The sequence below is a fragment of the Pezoporus occidentalis genome, unplaced genomic scaffold (genome assembly GCF_034315485.1).
Source record: "Pezoporus occidentalis ecotype Australia unplaced genomic scaffold, CSIRO_AGI_Poc_V1 ctg11, whole genome shotgun sequence".
NCBI classification, from domain to species: domain Eukaryota; kingdom Metazoa; phylum Chordata; class Aves; order Psittaciformes; family Psittacidae; genus Pezoporus; species Pezoporus occidentalis.
In genome coordinates this window covers 10,412,280-10,422,361 of record NW_026912886.1, presented here as the reverse complement: position 1 = coordinate 10,422,361, position 10,082 = coordinate 10,412,280, and the positions used below count along the sequence as shown (strand labels likewise).

The following is a 10,082-nucleotide window of genomic DNA, read 5'->3' as shown; positions in this document are numbered from 1 at the left end:
TTCTGTGTCGGACTTGCGCTTCTTCCCCCAAATTCTGCACTGTTTTAGAGCAAAGGAAACTTAACCAGTGGTGAAATCATTTGCTAAATCTGCTCCCATGTCCTTCCCCCTCCCTCAGTCCCCATCACTCACTGTGGTGGAATCAGTGCAAAGCATTTATGGGGCTCCTCAGCTGTTCCTGCAGCCATCTCCCTGCCTAAGGAGCTGTCAAACTGCCTTTACCCTTCCCTTTGAGCAGGCCAGGAGAGGTACATTGTGTTCTCTGCATCCCAGCCGCATTCTTCCCTATTCACAGCACGGTTGTGCTGCACTGTCACCAGCACACAGGGACTATGGCAGCACATGCAGCATTAACACATGGATCTGCCCACCAGCCCTGACATTTCTATGCTTCCCATCCCAGCATTACCACTTCAACCAGGGTTTAGCACCCCAAGTTTTCCCCAAAGCAGAGCCCCCAAACCCCCAGGCACAGTGCAGGCAGCAGAGCCCAGCTGTGGCTCCCCACCATCCCTCCTCCATGGCATCATGTGGGGAGTTCTCATGGAAAACCCATTAAATCCTCCTGTTCCCAGCACTTGACAGGGGCTGCGGGTCCTTGCAGCATCCCTGAAACCACAGCACACTCTGCAGGCGCTCACACCACAGCACCGACCCCAAACCCTGCTCCTGCTCATCCCAAGCAGCACAACACCAAGCCCTGGCCACCCCATGGGATGGAGGCAATGGGCTGCAGAGGGGTCTGGTGCCACACAAAGGCCATATCCACAGAAGCCAGCAGGAAGGCAAAGGCATTAAATAGACCCCTTAGCATCATCCTCCTACCTGGCCCTGCAGTTTTATCTCCTCTCTGCATCCTCTGCTTACAAAGCACTGCCTACAGCAGGGTTTGGCTACTCCCATGGGACTTTGCCCCTTCCAATGCTCCAGTACAGCAGTGGCTCCACTAATCATATCAGCATGAAGACAGTTTATAGCACTGCCACTGCTGTGGACCAGCCTTCCCAAATGACCCTGTGCAGCAGCCTCCATCTCTTGCCTCAGCACCAACCCCCTGACCTTACCCCCTGCTGAGGTTAGAGGTGCTGGGAGAGCCCCCCCTCAACAGCAAACAGTGCTAAAGGAAAGCTTGCAAAGAGCTACCTGGCTGGGATGGGGTTTGCTGAAGGCACCAAGAGCAGCCTCCAGCAAGGAGGCCGCCGCAGCAGACAGAGAGCAGGTCAGCCCTGGAGCACATCCTGCAAGGAGTCACTTAGGAAAAGAGGAAAAACAGAAGAAAAAGCAGAGCCCTAAGAGAAAAAAAGCTACACAGCTCAACCAAGAAGAAAGAAACAGAGCAAACACAGCCCAAACCACCCACCCCAGACCCTTTTATACCCAGGACATGGCCAGTTTCCCACCCACCAGGGCAAACACCCCACTTAACAAGCCCACATCAAGCTGGACATGAAGCAGTTGTGGTCTCTCCAGATTCATAAAGCCCTCACATCAGCAGTTTCACCTGCAGAAACCATCTGGCCCCAGCCCCTGGCCATCTCCCCGTCCCAGTGCCTGATGCCTTGGTGCAGGGAAGGAGGCCAGAGCCTGCCAGAAAGCAGCAGCGTTTCTGAGCAGAGCTCTTGCAGAATCCCCATCCCTTCCCGCACGATGCGCAGCAGGAGCATCCGCAGTGTTCCCTTCCCACCTCAGAGGGAAGGAGCCGCGAGGCAGACAGAGTCTCTCAGCAGTGAAGTGCTGCAGCACAGGCTGCCAGGAGCCAGCTGGGATGCTCCTAAAGAGCATCCGGCAAGCCTCAATAACCTGGATCTGCTGCTGGAGCCCTGTGCAGCAGAGAAGCCCTTGGCTGCGGTTCCTATGGGGAGGCTGATGGCCAGTAGAGTCACTGTGGGGTGCCCCAGGGCTGGACCGGCCCCACTGATGGCTCCAACGGGGTGACTTTTGGTGTCCCCCCCAAAAACTGTGGGAGTTGTCCCTGCAGACAATGAGAATGATGCTGGCTCAGGGGAGCTGTGCACTGGGGAAATCTGGCTCCAGTCACAGCCTAAGGGGGATGTGTGGGACAGCAGCCTTGAGATGCACATACCGGGGGGGGGTAAACCCCACTGCTCTGTTTGCACTCGCTGTTGGAGGTGGTGGGATCCCATGGGCTGCTGTGTCCTCCTCACTGGAGCTGCACACTGTGCTCAGCATCCCTCCCTCGGGTAACCCACACAGCCCCATCGCTGCCTGCGTCACCCAGAGGCTGGCATCTTCATGCCCAAAATCAGTCCCAGATGTGGAAAACTCAACAGCTAAAAGCAGCACGTTCCAGCCCCTTGGGGGTTTTGTTGCTAAAGCTGCCAGGCTGCAGTGGGGCTCTTGGCTGGCCCTGTCCACCACTGGTGCCTCAGGCTCTGTCCAAGCACGTCTGCCTCTCATGGGTGTTTAAAAATAGAAATAACAACAACCTCTTCTCCTTTGGCTGCCTGGTTGGAGAAATAGCTTAATTAGTTAATAAGGGGTTTAATTTGTTGTAGAGCTGTGTGAAGAACTTGCAGAGGGCGAGCTAAGTCAATAAGTCAAAGCAATGAGCCTCAGAGGTAAGCTGGCGAGGGGAAGGTGCCCCACCGTGACTGGCCATGTCCCACAGGGAGACCAGCCTCCAGCCTCAATAAGGATTTCTAGTCAGGCCTAAGGAGCTTCTCTTGGTGGTAAAATGATGGGGTAAATCAGTGTTTTTTGTTGTGATGAACAATTTTTGCCCACTTTAACAGGGCAGGAAGATGCTGCTGGCCCCAGATACAGCAATTCCCCTTTTCTGTAGATGTGCAGCTCCCAGTATCCTCCCAGCACTGGGATAAGGCAGGGAGGTGACCACAGCGCAGCTTTTATTCCCATACACTCAATGTATGAAGATGCTGCTCCTGATTATGGGTTTCAAAGTCTTTATGTCCAAGTGCACTGAGCCTGTATACCCAGATCTTCTGCACCCCTGTCCTGGCTGTCACAGCAGGACCTGATCCCTCAACACCCAGTCGCTTTGGTCAGCAAAGCTCTGTCAGCAAGCTCCTGTCTGATCCAAAACAAGCTGGAAATGAGGGACCTGATCTAGCTTTTGGCACAGGCTGTTTCAGCCTGTTAGAACACAAAGGTCTGGTGGGAAAAGCTGAATGCAGACTGCACCAGGAGCTCATCACCTCCCTCTCCATCCCTCTTCCCCACAAGGCACCACAGTGCAGCCCTGTTGAGGACTCTGGATCACATCACATAGCTCTGCTCAATTTAATGCATGGCTTTACCAAGCCCATGGTAGCTGGGTTTCCCACGTAAGCCTCCTTGATCCCATTGAGCACTGGCTGATTTCCCAGCAAGGAAAGGGTCAGTGCTGGGCCCAGAGCCAGGGAATGCTGCTGAGGTCCACACCAGGAGATGCCAGAGGAGCCAAAGGCTTCACCCCAGCAAGCCAAGGCAAACACACAACAAACTCACCCTGCTTCCCATAGCTAGCTCTCCTTGTCCTATTTGGGTGTTGCTATAGGTAATTCCCTGCTTGATGTCCCATCAGGGATGGGGGGGATGGAGACACCATTTCAAGAGACAAAAGGGCTCTTTCTTCCCCAGCATTAACCTCAGGCAGCTCTCGAGAAAAACTCTGGGCAATTAGTGGAGCAGAAGAAGATTTATAACTGAAATCCAGTTTGCAGCACTACAGGCAGTTCCCTCGAAAGCCAGTTTCTCAGAGACCAGAGGAAAAAATAAGGGGAGAAAATAATGGAGACAGAAGGGGGAAAAGGAACTAGTTAGAGAGGTTTAAAACCTCGCCGAAAACTCTATTTAGTTTAACATTGCATGATAGCTTTCATAATTCAGAACAAAGTGCAAATCTCTTTAATGAGGCCATTAATGACCCTTTAATTTACTCCACCAGGGCTGAATTCATAAAACATTTATGTTCCATTTACACAGGATTTTCCTGAGACTCTTCAGGGCAAGTCACCATCACAGAGCAGGTGGGATGAAACGAAGGGCTCTTCTCTTCTGTTCCCTCTCTTCTTCACCCTCCACGTGTGTCTTTTAATTCTGCCAGAGGAGCTGCAGGGACCCAGGGGGGAGAAGAGCCATTTCTGACCCTTCTGCACGGTAAATAGATGCAGAGTGCTCTCTTGTATTCATGCCCTAGGAACAATGAAACCCTTTTTATCATCTAGCTGGGGCCTCCATAGCCAGCCTTAAAAACCATCCTTATAAAGATCATTACAGCCCAGCTCTAGTTCATTACTTGCTTGCCTGCTGGGACAGGTCTTGCTTGTGGTATTGGATTTGCTCTTGGGGCAGCACTGTTGATCTCTGAGTGTTTAGGGAGGATACAGCCCACAAGCTTTCAGGCTGCTTTGGGGGGTGATGGAGTAAGGGATGGAGGGAGGCTTGAAGGATGCAGGTACCAAGGTGGGAGCTGAGGCTGCTGATGCTGACTGCTTTGCTTGCCAAAGAGGGTAGGGTGGGCTGGGCTGGACTGGAAGCAGAGGTGCCTGCAGGGGACTGGTAGAGCTGATAGCTGAGGTTGCCTCTTGGCATCTCAGTATCTCCTGTCCCTGCAGCTATGGGCAGCTCACAGAGGTGTCACAGCACACATGGGGCAGCCCCCCATGGTGAGAATGGCTTTCTCTGCTTCAGGACTGTTAATGCACTTCTGGCTTTGACCTAAGGAGGGTTTCTTGCACCAACAGAAGCAACATTCATGGCAAACTCAGGAGGACAGAGGTGCCAACCCACAAGAATCAGCCCCCCAAAAGCCTCTGCAGGGAGAGGCAGGGAAGATGCTCTCAGGCTATTGGCAGAGGAGAAAGTTGGAGAGCACTGGAGAGCACATCAAGAGCCAGCATCTCCAATACCTGTAAATGACAGTAACAGTCCATGCCTGAAGGTGCATGGAGCTGGGTCTCCCCTCTACATGTGGTAAATTGTGGGGGCACAGGCTCAGAGGGAGCTTTATTTTCCATATCACAGCCCTCTCCCCCCCACACACACACCCAAGTTGGGTTGTCATTCCCATTTCCTTCTTCACCCACAGTTTTGCTGACGCAGGTCAGAAACCTGATGGACCATCGAGGCACTGACACTGCTTGCGTCTGTGTGGTTCATGAGTCATCCTCCTGGTTTCACAGCTAAAGGACTCCTGACGCTGATGCCCTCCGAAAGGACACATCCACAGGAGCATCAGTACATTTGAAACCATGTCAATGCTCATCGGCAGCGGGATATGTGCAGGTTGGGTATGTTATTGTAGGGTCTCTTGCGTGCATCAGGTTTTATGCACCAGGTTTGTGGTTGTAGAGTCATTTTTTTACTTCAGGGGAAGGAAGCAGAGAGGAAGATTGCTTGACCTGCCTGGTTCATTGGTGCAGAACAGCTTTGCAACAGAGGGTCAGGTTTGTCAGAACACTTACAGCACAAAAAGAAATTATGGCCCAAAAATCTTAAACATGGATAAAAAAAAAAAAAAAATCAGTTAGAAAAAGAAAAAAACCACTTCGATGGAGAGGGGGGAAAAAAGTAGCCACCATTTTCAAATATTCCAATCTCACACTCAAAAGGGATTAAGCATTAAAAGCACCAGGCCAGGATAAATAGAGAACTGGTCCAGTTCAAGTCCAAAGCATCCAGCGTCAGCAATGCAAGTGGTGTTGGAGGAGATCAGAGAATGGGAGGGGAAGGAACCTGCAGCAAGAAGAGGGGGCAAAACAGAAGCTGCCCAAGGTTACCAGAACATCCAGCAACAGTTTGCCCATTCTACCTGCCATAGAAGGAATGCTCTGCATCCCTGTGTGGAGGTGGGATGTGCCTGGTGAATGCATTTGTGGATCACAGAGGCAGGGAAAGCCACATTTCCTTCCTGATATCACCCCAAAGGGAAATGAAGAGGCAGGAGAGCAGCAGTGCTAAAGGGAGCCCAAAGGTGGAGCTGGGATCATTCCTGGAACGCTGTCCTATACAGTGACAGTCAACTGACAGAGAGAAGGGAAAGGAGTCGGCACAGGAACTGTCACACAGCCTGCCTGCAGATCCACATGCTCCAAGGGCTCTTGTTCCCATTGACTCTGGCAGCAAAGAGCTCTGGGCACCTCCAGGAACAAGTTGCCTTTAGCTTGACTGTTATTTGATTTCCAGAAACATCAATGCAGGGATCCCATCCAAACTGGACCCGGGTTGTTTACGAAGCACAGGCTGCCATTTAGTTAGAAACACATGGGCTCTTCTTATTGCATTTCCCTAGAAAAAAAAAAAAAAAACAAAACCAAACCAACAAAACAAACAGTGGTTTAAATTAAAGTGAAAAATATTTAGTAAAAATCAAAACTTGCACTCACACCCAGAGGCTTTGATGCTTCACAAGCACTCAATTCCTTGCTCCTCCATCCCAGTTTCCCACTTAGCCTACAGCCATGGGCTTTGGATTGCTGAGGTTACCGATGTTGGCCATTGAGAGAACCACACGGGTCAAGACTTGAAATACAAGCAGGCTCTTTAAGCTGCCTACATTTGTATAGATTCAACACTTCCAGGTAGCTCACAGATGCTGCCCTTGAGGACATGCAGTACTTGAAGCCAACAGATACCCCACCATTATGAGGATCTTTTCGTACTTTAGCTAAACCCAGAAATGCAAACACACTGAAAGGCCTCTATACATATATCCATGAGTGACCCGAGCTCCTCTGAGCAGTCAAAGATCTCTCTCCACCACTATAACTGAGTGTACACACACCTGAGCATCCTCATGCATCTGCTTTCCTTCTGATGCTTAAAACCCCACAGGAGAAGGCAGCTGAAGCATTTAAAGCCTCAGTTTGGTCACTGACAGGCCCCAGGAGGTGGGCCAGTGCTCACAAGGTGTCTGTCCTACTGGTGGTACTGATGCTGTCTGAAAATCAAGGTTGTTTCTCAGCCAAGCAAGCTACAAACAAGAGAGGATCAGCAGGCCAGTGGGAAAGCACTGTTTTCTTTAGTACAGCTGCTGGGGTTTATAATCAAGACTATCTGATACACTGATGTCATGCTAGTAATGGTATAACTCCATATCGGCCTAATGGCACAATGGGTTTACAAAAGGAGCAGTACATGCAGAAATATGCATTCATGCTTGCTAATCCCTCATAAGCCTGTAATCCTGATTCTTTCTTTTCCAAATAATAAGTGCAGCTCTATTAAGACCCTATCACTAGATGCATATGAATTCCTTTCTTCCTGCCTGGAATCAGCTGGGTACCCTACACATGATGGGGCAAGGGGAGATATGTCATCCCTGCCAGCCCTTAGCCCCCTGTAATGATGACTGTGATGGTGCATGCTTGAAAATACCATCCTGGGGCTTCTCCCTCACCTGTGCCAGGGGGAGCACATGGAAGCAGCCACAGCTTTGCTACTGCTTCCTTTCTGGAGGGTCAAAAGCTGCCTTCTGCCGGGCATTTCTGCATCAAAATGAAGCACATTTACTCACAGGCATGCAAGTCAGCAAGAGGATACCCACTGGTGTTTGACAGCCTCCTCCAGACAGCCCTGGCAGAGTTTTTTTGCCTCCTTCTTGCTAGTTGTGTCCCAGCACTGCCAAATTCCCACCTCAACCAGCAGACCCAGCCACAGACAGCAACTTCCAGGGACTCTTGGCATCAAAAAACATTTCACAGGATCACAGAATGGTTTGGGTTGGAAGGGGCCTTAAAGCTCATCCAGCTCCAGCCCCTGCCCCAGGCAGGGACACCTTCCACTAGAGCAGGTTGCTCCAAGCCCCTGTGTCCAGCCTGGCCTTGAACACTGCAAGGGATGGGGCAGCCACAGCTTCTCTGAGCACCCTGTGTCAGTGCCTTCAAATGGTTCTTTCACAATCATTACTGGTTCTTTCATAACCATTCTCTAGCTACTGCATACAAAAAACCTGGAAATAACCTTTCCATAAGCGACAAAGTAATAGTCACTAATTCCACAATTTATTCTTTGGCACCAATAAAAGAAAATGATTTTTTTCTACAAAGAAGGAGAAAAAATATCTAAGGATTTGTTTAATTAAAACCACAACGTATTGAAACCCCAAGTAATGTTAATGACAGACAATTCTGTGTGTATAATTAGTAACTAATTACCTCAAAAATGACACTTTCTTTGCTTTAAAGCTATTCATCTCTCTTCTTGTTTTCTTTTCCTCTTGCATGTGACTGTCTTCAGGTACATCAAATCATGGAGCATCAGCTCCCCACCTTGCTCCATCTGCAATTCCTTACCTGCGGGCAGATGTGCCACATCCTCACCTCTAGCATCCCAATCTGCTCCAAGGAACAAACCCAGTCCTCCCTCCTCAGCATCCCCCTGCCTGGAACAGCTGCTCTCCATACCTAGAGCTCAGCAAAAATGGTGCAATTTGTGACTCCAGCCAAGAAGAGCCACTGGGATAGAGCTGACAGGCAGAACAGCTACAGCCTTCTGTACAGGGAGGCATGGAACAGGCTGTTAACCCAGCGTTATATACATATTATGCTTATAAGTCCTGATGTTAACCAATGTTATATATATATATATTAAGTATTCATGTATTCATAGCTATAAAGGCCTTTCTCTATTTGAACTAAATTGTATAACCATGACCTATTATCCCATAAGGCTTTTTAGTCATGTTATAAGGGCACTGAGATTATAGTGCTCCTTGGTAGTAGGTGCAGAAGCGTTCTGGAGGAGACAGGTGATGGATGATCCTAGTGAGGCTCAGTAAAGAATCCAAAACCACAAGAACCAAGCAGCTCTGTAGCACAGCTGGCTTCACACCTGAAAGATCAGCTGAGGGGTTGGCTTTTCCTTGGGAGAAGGATGGGATGCCACTCGACCTTGTCCCTTCCCCAGGGGGGATGCTAACTGCACCTACAGAGTGGGGACAACAGTGCTCAGCACATACTGCTTTCACACTCACATGTCCCTAGTGCTGGTGGCTCCAGCTTCCTACAGTGGTCCCTCTCTGCTCCCTGACCTGTGAGCCAGGCTGCCCTCTGTGGTGCTGCTGACGGTGATCCTGCTCACAGGCTCCATATGCTGTGTCCCGGACATGCTCTTCTGCCCTGCCCCTCGGAGACACTGTACCTGCTCACATCAGCATCTGCAAACAACATGACTTGTCACTGGCTCCCTGGTACTACTCATCATGGAGCCCAGATGCACCCTGGCAGCACCCTTAATGTTCAAAGGAAAACACAACCTCCTTGGAAAATGCTCTGCATCAGCATCCTGCAAGGAGCTCCTGTGCGTTTGTCCCTCCCTGTCCAGCCAGGAGATCACTGCAAGTCATGTTGGTGAGATTGGCAAGTCCCCTGCCTGGATCTTCACCTTTATCCAAGACCTGGGGACCCTTCTGGCTGCTGGATTTGCGACTCATGGTCACACAGGCATAGGCAGTGAGATGCTCCCAGCCTGCCTGTCCATCCCCAGTGCACACCAGGGAGACCCTCTCAGACATGTTACCTCCTTGCTGTCTTGGGAATCATAAAGTGCTGGTGCCAGGATGTGCAGCGGTGGCCAGGGATGCCGGTGTCCTCTCATCGTCTCTGATGCTTCAGTTGCTCCAGCGCAGTCGGGGTGGAAGCAGCAGTGAGCTGGCTGCTGGCTGTTACGTTGGTGCCAGATGGTGGATGAGATTAAAAGAATTTGATTTTCAAATAATCCATAAACCTGGCTGAGCTAATGTCATTTCATATGCATTATCTTGTAATCCCAGGGAAGAGAACGTTTCAGAGCAAAGAGCCTTATTCTCCCTCCCTGCAAGGACTCTAACAAGCTATAGATAATCCCCTTTTTGTTGGAAAGGTGCTTACAGGGGACCTACAACACCCAGAGTGTGGCAAAAGAGGCTGTGGCTCTGCACTAGTGCTTGAGAAGAAGACAACCAGGTACCCAGCACCACAGGGGCTGTCTTGCCCTGAGCTTCATAGTGGTGGGAGCAACACGTAGCAGGGCCCAAGGACACCTTGAACTTTAGACCCCTGGTCAATAAGGGAGGATAAAGGAGGAATTTTGTCACTCCTATCCCATAACAGCGCATGGGAGCCCATGCTGCATCACTGAGA

General features: G+C 50.3%; 1 long non-coding RNA gene across 1 annotated transcript; it reads right to left on the bottom strand.

Moving 5' to 3' along the window:
• Positions 1 to 4,371: 4,371 nt before the first annotated feature.
• LOC134169875 (uncharacterized) lies at positions 4,372 to 10,082 on the bottom strand. Its single transcript, XR_009967048.1, has 3 exons — positions 8,936 to 10,082; positions 7,361 to 8,454; positions 4,372 to 6,249 (listed from the first exon to the last, which is right to left on the bottom strand). It is a non-coding gene; the product is annotated as an uncharacterized LOC134169875 (long non-coding RNA).